The sequence below is a fragment of the Galeopterus variegatus genome, unplaced genomic scaffold (assembly GCF_000696425.1).
Source record: "Galeopterus variegatus unplaced genomic scaffold, G_variegatus-3.0.2 Scaffold6122, whole genome shotgun sequence".
Lineage (NCBI taxonomy): Eukaryota > Metazoa > Chordata > Mammalia > Dermoptera > Cynocephalidae > Galeopterus > Galeopterus variegatus.
The window spans coordinates 13,797-23,630 of NW_007732233.1; the positions used below are offsets into that span (position 1 = coordinate 13,797).

At 38.0% G+C, this 9,834-nt stretch overlaps 1 protein-coding gene across 1 annotated transcript in view; it reads right to left on the bottom strand.

The window, feature by feature from the left end:
- The window catches only part of LOC103605851 (zinc finger X-chromosomal protein), a 21,948-nt gene that overhangs the window by 7,773 nt on the left and 4,341 nt on the right, over positions 1-9,834 (bottom strand). The window lies entirely within an intron of this gene.

Sequence of the window (9,834 nt, forward strand, 5' to 3'; positions counted from 1 at the left end):
CCAGGGGAAAAAAAAAAAAAAAAAAAAAAAAAGAAGAGAGATCCTCTCTCTCCACAGAGCACACTCCAGAGTAACAGAAGAAGTATCTACTATATAGTAACAGTGGGGGACCTGAACATACCTCTCTCAGTACTAGACAGATCATCTAGACAACAAATCTACAGAGACACAGTTAATCTATCAAAAGGAGAGAATAAATCTATGGTTATTAGAGGGGAAGAGGTACTGGATAAGGGGCACAAAGAATAAGTATGATTTATAATAATGAATATGCTAATAAAAAATATTAAAAAATAGAATTGTGATTTTTGAAAAGTCAGTAAATAGTATAACTAAAGATGCTTTCTTTTAGTGGAAATCAGATGAATGTGCTCATGACTCAGGCAGCACAGTCAGTATTGTAACCAAGGCTAGATGGTGGTGGTTTTGACCACTGTAACATTTTAAATTTGTAGTTCTCTTCTGTAATTTACACCCATTATACCAAGACCAAACAGATTTTGACATCTTTGAAATGACACCTCTGTAAAGTCCTGTCATACTCTCCCCATCAGATCCAAAAATTATATGTATCTAATCAAGATGAATCTAGTATTTCAAAATCCAACATTCAAAAGCAGAAATATAGTGATAATTTATCAACTTGGCTTCTGACTTATTGAGAATCAAGACCATCTACATCCCAAATAAATTACTTGCAGAAAACTGCTTACAAACAACATATGCAGACCTTTCTTATTTGTCTTTTACAAACATAAAAATTATAAAATTTAATTAGCTTACTTCAAATGCAAAGTGCAAGAATCCCAAACTCTGAGCCACTGAAAGTAGTTGTTGTGGCCTATTTCTGACACTGTAACATCGTTAAACAGCAAACTACATTTTAATATGGATTCGGTTTCAAAACTAAACATGTCACTTAAAAATACACTTGTTGATAAATTATACTTTTCCTTAAATGAAAGTAAATTAAAATAAAGGTCACATGGGAAAAAAGCAAAACCTTGTTTATATACGTTATAAGATATTAAAGCTGAACTCGCTAATGCAATCTTTAATGATAAATTGACACGTAATATGAAAGAGGATTAGAGAGTCAGAAATAAATGGTAAACATCGCACTGTGCACTGATAGCTACCACAGAAACACTGATAGCTACCATGGAAACAAAGGAAGGGATACCTCTTCAGGCCAAGAGAAAGAGTAGGGTACTTATTTTAGGTAAAGAATACAGCAGGGACAAACGTAGGGAGACATGAAATGGCACGATGGTAAGGGAGCGCATCCTTCAATATTGCTGGAATGTGAGGGTAAAGTGTGGCACAGGGCATGGTGGGAAATGTGGCCAAATACTTAGCTAAAGCCAGGTCACGAAGGGTCTCATGCACCAGGCAGTGGGGCTCAGTCAGACTTGATCCTAGTAGGTTGGAGGTTTCTCAATCTGGTCAGGCATCGAAATCTCTCACGGAACTTAAAAACACAGGCTCTAGCCCAGCAGCTCTACAGAATCAGAATCTGTGGGGGTGGGGCCAGCGCCCGATAAATAGAGACAGATTTAGAGGTACCCCACCCCTAGGATTCTGATCAGTGGTTTGAGAACATCTGCTGAAAGTGATAAGAGATTTTTAAGCAGAGCAGTGACAAGGTCAGATGCCCATTTTTGCTATACTATCCTGCTGGCCTTGGAAAGGTGATCCAAAGGGATCAACATTTGTGAGTCTACTGCAATACTGCAGGTGACATACGATGAGGCCTTGAATCAGGACACAGGCAGTACGGATGAGGAAGAGGGCTAGACTTGAGGCTTATCTAGGGACTAAAATGAGCAGGGCTTGGAGCCCAACTGAAAACTGAACGTGACAGAGGAGCCAAGATTAACTCTTAAGGTTTTTGATTTAGGTGACTGAGTGACTAAAGTAAGAAATGTAAGAGAAATGAAGGAAAGGATCTCTCTTCCTGCATGCTTAATTAAGTTCTCAAAGATAACATCCCCAAAAGCCCTAAGAACCAGTGCTTGTCCCTACCACTCTGTGTTCACAGCACCCTTTGCTTGCTTCTCTCAAGAGTACACGATTCACCATGGTGTCACTATGTGATTTTTCCCTCCACTATTCCCACTGATACAACAAAATCTATATTTTCATTACTCAGTCTTTTATGACAGAGTCTGATGATAGTAGAGACTTAGAATACTGACGAATCGATCACTCAATGGATGACAGATGTGAAGCCAGCTACTGAACACTCAAGTCTGAAAACTGAAGGCTGACACAGATTTGCGAGCCATCAATGCTGTGTTAACTAAGTCTTGCAATCACACAGTGAGAATATGCAGTATGAAGAAAGAGTGGGCTGAAGCTACAGTCCTGAGGAACGCTATAGTTTAAGGGAGGGACAGGAAGAGTTCTCAAAGGAACCCAAGGGAAAGCTGGAGAGGTTAGTGGAAGGGCACGAAGGAAGGTAGAGAGTTAAAAGTTGCAGGAATCCTACCAAGGGTCATGGCAATAATGCAGCACACACACAAGTCAAAGAGAAATGTCTGCACTGACTGTAGTAACCCAAGGCCATTGGTTCTTAGAAAAGGCGGGGGAGCAAAGGCTGTATGAGGTCAGACTGGAGTGGGTTGAGGATTCAAGGAAGGTGTGAATTTCTTCAAGTCTAGTTTTAAAAAGGAGAACAAAGGGCCAATAACTAGAATGAGTTGCAGGGTCAAGGACTTTCCTATTAAATTGATAAAAATACTCAAGCATGCTCAGTCAGTGGGAGAAAACAATAGAAAGTAAGAGGCTCAAGCCAGAGGGCATGGTAAAATTTTGGATCCAGACCATAGCAGAAAAGGGATAAATGAAACTAGAAGCAAAAATTAAGGAATTTTCCTTAAATAGGAGAAACACGCTAACCTTCTGAGACTTGAGGAGGTAAACATGGATGAGAAGGTAGCTATGTTGTGTTTAGGGAAGGTGGGAAGGCTGTAATGCAGAAAGTCAGAAGAGTTCATGGTTGGTGGCTTCAATCACAGATACAAAACAGGAGGCAGACTGTGTTAAGAGCTTGAGAAGCTAGAAAAAATAAGCAAAGACAAACTTAATGATATGAAGGTTCAAAAAGACCAGCTGGTCAAACTCTTTGTATTTTAACAACACATATAAAGGTTCTCTGAACTATGAATATTAACTACCTAAATTAAAGTATCTTGATAATGCTTAAAAAAAAAAAAGGTCTGTAGGGGTAAAGAGTCAGCATTATGTCCTTATATCTGGCCTAATGTGTACTTATCCTTTTTCAAAGCTAAATATTTTTATGACATACCTAGCTGAGCCAAGGTTATTTTCCTAAAGGTGGTTTGGAATTTCAAACTGAGAAGGATAAAGATCTCACCAAAGTAGGCAGAAGAATCCACAATAAATCTGTAACGTCTTCAGAGAACTCATCTCTGAACGGTTTGATATTGTTGATGAAGCTGGCCTCTTGGCAAGATCTGTCAAAACAGATTCTAACAGGTATTGGAAAATCAAATGTCCTTGTGTTTATAAAGAACAGGGCCAGGCTTGCTGTTTTTGCACGTTTGTCAGTACCCTTAAGATAAAACCTTTGATAACTAGAAAATCTAATCATTTTGGAGCTTGCAAAATGTCATGCATTTATCTGTAACTTGGAGTTAAAAACCTGTTTGCTTTCATAAATGTGAGGGAAAACACATTTCAAATATACAGGCTTACCTGATAGCAAAGCTATTCTATTATTAGACAAAAATAGAATTCACCTTCAGATTTTCACCTTGAGAATTTGCCCCACCAACTCAACCTATGAAATTATTCTGAATATGAAATATTACAGAAATGATTTTTTAAAAAAAACTTTGATGGTTCTGTTAAGTACTTGAAATTTCACTGTGATTTTAAAGCTACCATTAAACATGAATTTCTAAAAACAAAGAAGAGAAATTTTCGATAAAATTGAGTCATCGTGCATACGATTTTCTGCATAAGTGCCTTCTTCTAATGTAGTAATGAAGAACTAAAGTTTTAGAACAAGACCTCTCCAAAACAGAAGAGCATAATTTCTGGAAATTAAGACTACTTCTAATAATAACTACCATTTGCATGGCATTTTGCAATTTCCTTAGCATTTCCATGTATTTTTTATTTCATTTGATTCTCATCTTTTCCAGATAAAGAAATAAAGGTTCTAAGATAGCATGTGATTTGCCCAGTCAGTAAGCTACTGAGTAAGGGGGTGGGAGAGAGAGTAAGGAGGTTGCCCATCTTTAGAACTCAGACTTGTATTTTCATCTTCAGATTTTTTAAGAATGTATGCTCACTGTGTAAAATTTAGTATTAAAAAAAATAAATTACTAATAGTTCCGCCAACCAGAAATTCCATCATTATGTTAGTAAATTTCATTCCCATCTTTTTCTATTTTTTTTTAAAAAGTAAAATTGGCATCACAGTTTCCTCAAGTCTTATAAAATAATCATCTTTACATCTCATCCAGCATTTTAAACCTCGAACTGAAATGAAAATTTGACATCAACGATCTCATTAGTAACAGTAATAGCAAAATATGGGTATATATTATACTGCTTCAAGGAAGCTTCAGTAAAACCCCCTTAAGACTAAAAATTAGGGGATGATTATTTGTAATGCTAATAGATACTGTGATATCTAAAAATATAATTCAGGGCCGAGCCCGTGGCGCACTCGGGAGAGTGCGGTGCTGGGAGCACAGCAGCGCTCCCACCGCGGGTTCGGATCCTATATAGGGATGACCGGTGCGCTTGCAGCGCTCACTGGCTGAGCGCGGTGCGGTGGTCTCAAAAAAAAATAAATAAATAAAAATAAATAAATAAATAAATAAATAGGGCCGGCCCGGTGGCACACTGGACAGTGCGCCGCTTGGGAGCGTGGCGGCGCTCCCGCCGAGGGTTTGGATCCCATGTGGAGACCGGTTCCCGCTCACTGGCTGAGCGCGGACCGGGTGCAACACCAAGGGTTGCGATCCCGTTACCGGTCAGTAAAAAAGACAAAAAGGGGGAAAAAAATTAAAAATAAATAAATAAATAAAAATAAAAATATAATTCATTAAGATTTCAGAAAATCCAGTAGTTTCTGGCAAAGAAAACTTATGGGGGGAGGGGGGTCATACCACTTTAAGTAAACCGTTAAAGGAATATTGCTCTAATAAAAAAAAATTAGCAGAACTGAGCTGTTTGTTATATGGAGAACATCATTTCATGACAAACCCATAGAATCAGGAATAATGGTGGTCATGATGAATAATGATAACAACAAACATTTACTGACCACATATCACATGCCAAGCACAATGCTAAGCCCTAAAAGTGTATCACTTACTCTTCCCAACAACCTTACGAAATAGGAGTGTTTTGTTATTCTCACATCCCTAAGTTTCTAAACAAATTTCATAATTTTGCCAAGATAAAAAAATACATATATATAGTATTGGATTTGCAGTGGAATTGCATTTTGTCTAAATTAACATGATAAAAGGGGGACATCTTTACCATTCTCAGTCTTCCCATGCTACTCAAAATTGTCTAATCTCAGGATCAGGTTGTAGTTAATTTATCTTCCTCATGGAACAAAATTAACTGCCTTTTAGTTGATCTCCTTCTCCCCAGGTTTCCCACCAAAAACCCTTACACACTGCCCTTAGTCAGCCTTCCTACAGTAAAGATTCAGTCACCTTACTCTCTAGCACAGAAGGGTGCCCATTTCCTATCAAGTAAAACATAAATTACCTAGTCTAGCAACCGACCTCAGGCCACACTGCCTTCTACCTTCAGTCCAGTCTCCCAGAAGCTCCCATGCTACCCCGTGTTCCCTAAACTTAAACAGTACATTTTAATTTCCATTCCTGTATGCTTCTTCAACTTTGCTTTAAAAAAAAAAAAAAAAGACCACTTGTTGAAGAAATGCTACAGCTTATTATTTAAGAAAAGTATTTAAAAAGTATAAAAGGAAATGAAAATATTCTCAAAATTCCACCACCCAGAACTATCAATAAAACTTACAGCTTACTGGACATTTCTCTACACATATTTACAAATAAAAGAATGGAAGAAAGAACAAAAGGGGGGGGGGGGGGTTGTTTTGTTTTTTTAATGAAAATTGGAATATAACATGCCATTCTTAAACAAAAGTCATTACATAGAACTTACTTGAACTCAAACAACACAACAACTGTAAATCTGAGGTTAATCCCATTCCCTTGCATACGCTTGATATCCTTGTCCTGCGCACGCGCACGCACGCGCGCACACACACACACACGCACACACACACACACACACACACACACACACACGAGTTTTTTATTTAGTGGCTGACCGGTTTAGGGATCCAAACCCTGATGGTTCCACTTTAAATTCATGATCCTGAGCCTGAAGTAGACCTTTTTTGCTACTTTCCCCCTCTACTCTTTCCCACATTTTCCTCTCCCCTCAAATCTCTAATACCACCTTCCCACCCTTGTTCTGTTGCTGACCTTACTTATTTCACTGAGAACAAGTGACAATCAGAAGAGAAGATTCACTAACTACCACATCTATCTACCTACCAGCAGCTAAACCCACGAACACCGTCTCCCCATCTGTTACAACCATCTGTGCCTACCCCCTTTATAAAGCCCCCCACACACACACACATTTTACTGTTCCAGAACTTCTTTCTCTCTCATTTCTCTCCCTGCACAAGCTATTCCTTCTCCCTCCTTTAAACAAGCAAAACTTTCTTGATCCCATTTCTCTACCACCTCCATTTCTCCAATTCATTTCATTCCATATCCTCTAAGCACACTTCAATCAGGCCTTTTTTTGCCCATAACTTCACCAAAACTGTTCAAGTTCACCCATGACCAATTCTCAGCCCTCATGTGACTTGCCCTAGCAGCAGCACTTGTCAGATGCTTACTCTCCTCTGAGATTCATTTTCCTCACTTTGCTTCCATGACCCAAGCTCTTGGTTTCCTCTCACCTCACTGGCCATGCCTCCTCTTACCTCTTAATGTTGCAAACCCCAGGGCTTAGTGCTTGGTCTTGATTTATCTACAACCACTCTCTTTGGTGATCTCATCCTGTCTTATGGCTTAAATTTCATCTATATGCCAACAAGTCCCAAATGTACATCTCCACTCTAGACCTGTCTCCTGAACTCAGATTTGTACATGTATCTCCTCTGATTTCTATCAGACGTTTCAAAACTAAGTCTTTGCTCAATTGTCATCTTCCCAGCAAACCCCCACCACACTTGTAATCCCAAATTCTCCTTAAACTGCTATTTTTTATCCCTAAGACATATCATCTTATAATACCCTATATCTCTTATTTATATCTGTGTACCTCTGCTAGAATATAATCTCCATGAGAGAAAGGAACTTTCATCTGTTTTGTTCACTGATGTATCCCAAGTGCCTACAGCACTGCCTGGCATATAGTAAGCATGCAACATCCATTTGTTAAATATATGAATGCTGATTTTCAAATAAATGTTTAGTCACTAACATATTAGTTCTTAACACTCTAAAAAGAAGAAAAAATATTATAAAAGCATTAAGTGCCATATTTTGCTTACGATACAAGCATCAGTTTTAAATTCAGTATTTATTGTTACCCTGCTCTGAAAGATGTGGAAATTAACACATTTAAACATAATCCCTTCTCAAATATTTTACAGTTAATTTTATATTAAGTGAATTCAATACTCACTACTAATCCTTTTATCATGGTTTCTCTCTTCTAGGGTTCTTTCTGTTGATTGATCCTTTGGTTTGCTAGAATGCCAAATAGTTCCCGCATCCCTTCCAAGAAAGGCTAATGGGTGCTACAGTTGATGAGTTCCTGAATACTTGAAAATATTGGCCCATGGCCTTTAAGAATGAATTGGCTGGGTATAAAAATATTAGGTTACAGTTTCCTCAGAACTTTGTAGACACTGTTCCACTAACTTCTAGCATTGAGTATTTCTGGTCGGATGTCCATATAATTCTTGAGCCTTAAAGTTCACTAAACATCACTATGATTATGATTTGGTTATTTTACCATTCTGCCAATTTCTTGGAACAAGAAAGACTTGTTTGCTTCTTTTGCTTCTTCTGTCCCTTCACTGTTCAAAATGACAATTTATACAAACCTCTCCACCTAACTCCACTAACTTCTCAAACTGTTACAGCTCATCTCTTCCACCTCCTCTCTACTCATCCACACTTTATTGAAACTATTATAATAGACATCAGTGACCTCCTAATTGCCCAAACAAAAAAGCCTGCTTTCTCCTCAGTGGCTGATACTTCTAGAAATTTTCTTTATCCTCAACAATGTTGAAAACACTCTCTGAAGGTTTTTCTCCTCCTCCTCTTCCCAAAACCTCCTGATTTTCATGGGCTCTTCTCCTCTGCCTACTTCATAAACACCCAAAGGATCCATACTTGACACTCTTATTCTATAAGCACTCTGGGGACTACCATTCATTTTCATATAGGATACTTCCTATATTCTGTTGTCACAAATTTCTTCCCCTAGCCACAAACTCTCCCCCAAAACACCAAATTCATATTTTCAAACTGCCTAGAAAAAACACCCACCAGATTGTCCCCAGCAAGCAACTCAAACTTTTAACAGGTCCTAAACCTTTTTTTTCCCCCACCAAACCTACTCTTCCTCTCAGGTAATGGCATGACCAGGCACCCAATCTCCCAAGGGAGAAACCTTGACCCTCAACCACTCTTGAATTATCTTTCTCAACAAATGTCATCCATTTTACTTCCTAATCTTTCTTGAATCCAGCTCCCAAGGTACTTGGGATCTTCTTTCTCTCATACATGAACCATTATATATGAATCATTTCAACTACTCTCTGCAACTAATTTCTTCCTCACCTATTTCTTATTCTATATTGCTACCAGGATTATCTTCCTGTAATAAATTCAAAATTGGAACAAGATATCATATTTTTCCCTATCAGATTGGCAAAAACTAAAAAGGAAAATAACACCTTGTGTTGTTGGTTAGGAAATGGAAAAGTTTCATAGGGAAATGGAGAGTCTCATAAACTGGGTGAGGGGGATTATATTAGGCAAAATGCCAAGGTAATATAACCAAACTTGTAAATGTGTATACCCTTTGATCCAGCAATAAATATTTCTAGAAATTTACTCTAAGGAATTAAACAGAAAGTGTAAGAAAATATACAAGTACATCCTGAAGTTCCCACCATTTCTAGCAAAGGCCAGGACTTTTTTTTCTTTGTAGTATTTATCATCTGCCTGGAATGTCTTCTTCCCACCCATGCCGTTCTTCACCTTATAAAAGTAGAACTCATCCTTGAGTTCAAACGTCAGCTACTCCGTCCTGTCTCTACAGTAATTTAGTTATACCTCTGTATCATACTGCAACCTTTCTCTCCCACAGTAGACTGTAAGCTCCCCAGGGACCACAGTTTTTTGTATTTATTTATTTATTTAGCACATCTCCATACCTGCACTACCTACAACAATGTCTGGCACATAGTAGGGGTCCAATAAACATGTGCTGAACGAAGGAATTTTTTTCTTTACACAAAGAATTCTCTGATTTTCAAAATCTCAACAACTTTTAAAAGACACTTCCTAAAATGCTGGTGGAATCCAATATATGTTATACTAAATTCCTGTATGAAAACATGTATTCAAGCAAGCAAATACTCTTGTGAATTTATATAAGCAAACAGTCTGTAAGTCTGTATTTATGTGAAGTTTAGTTTCTTTAAGGCATAAGAATTTCCATACTGTGTCAGACATTGTTCTAGGTAGTGCAGGTATGGAGATGTGCTAAATA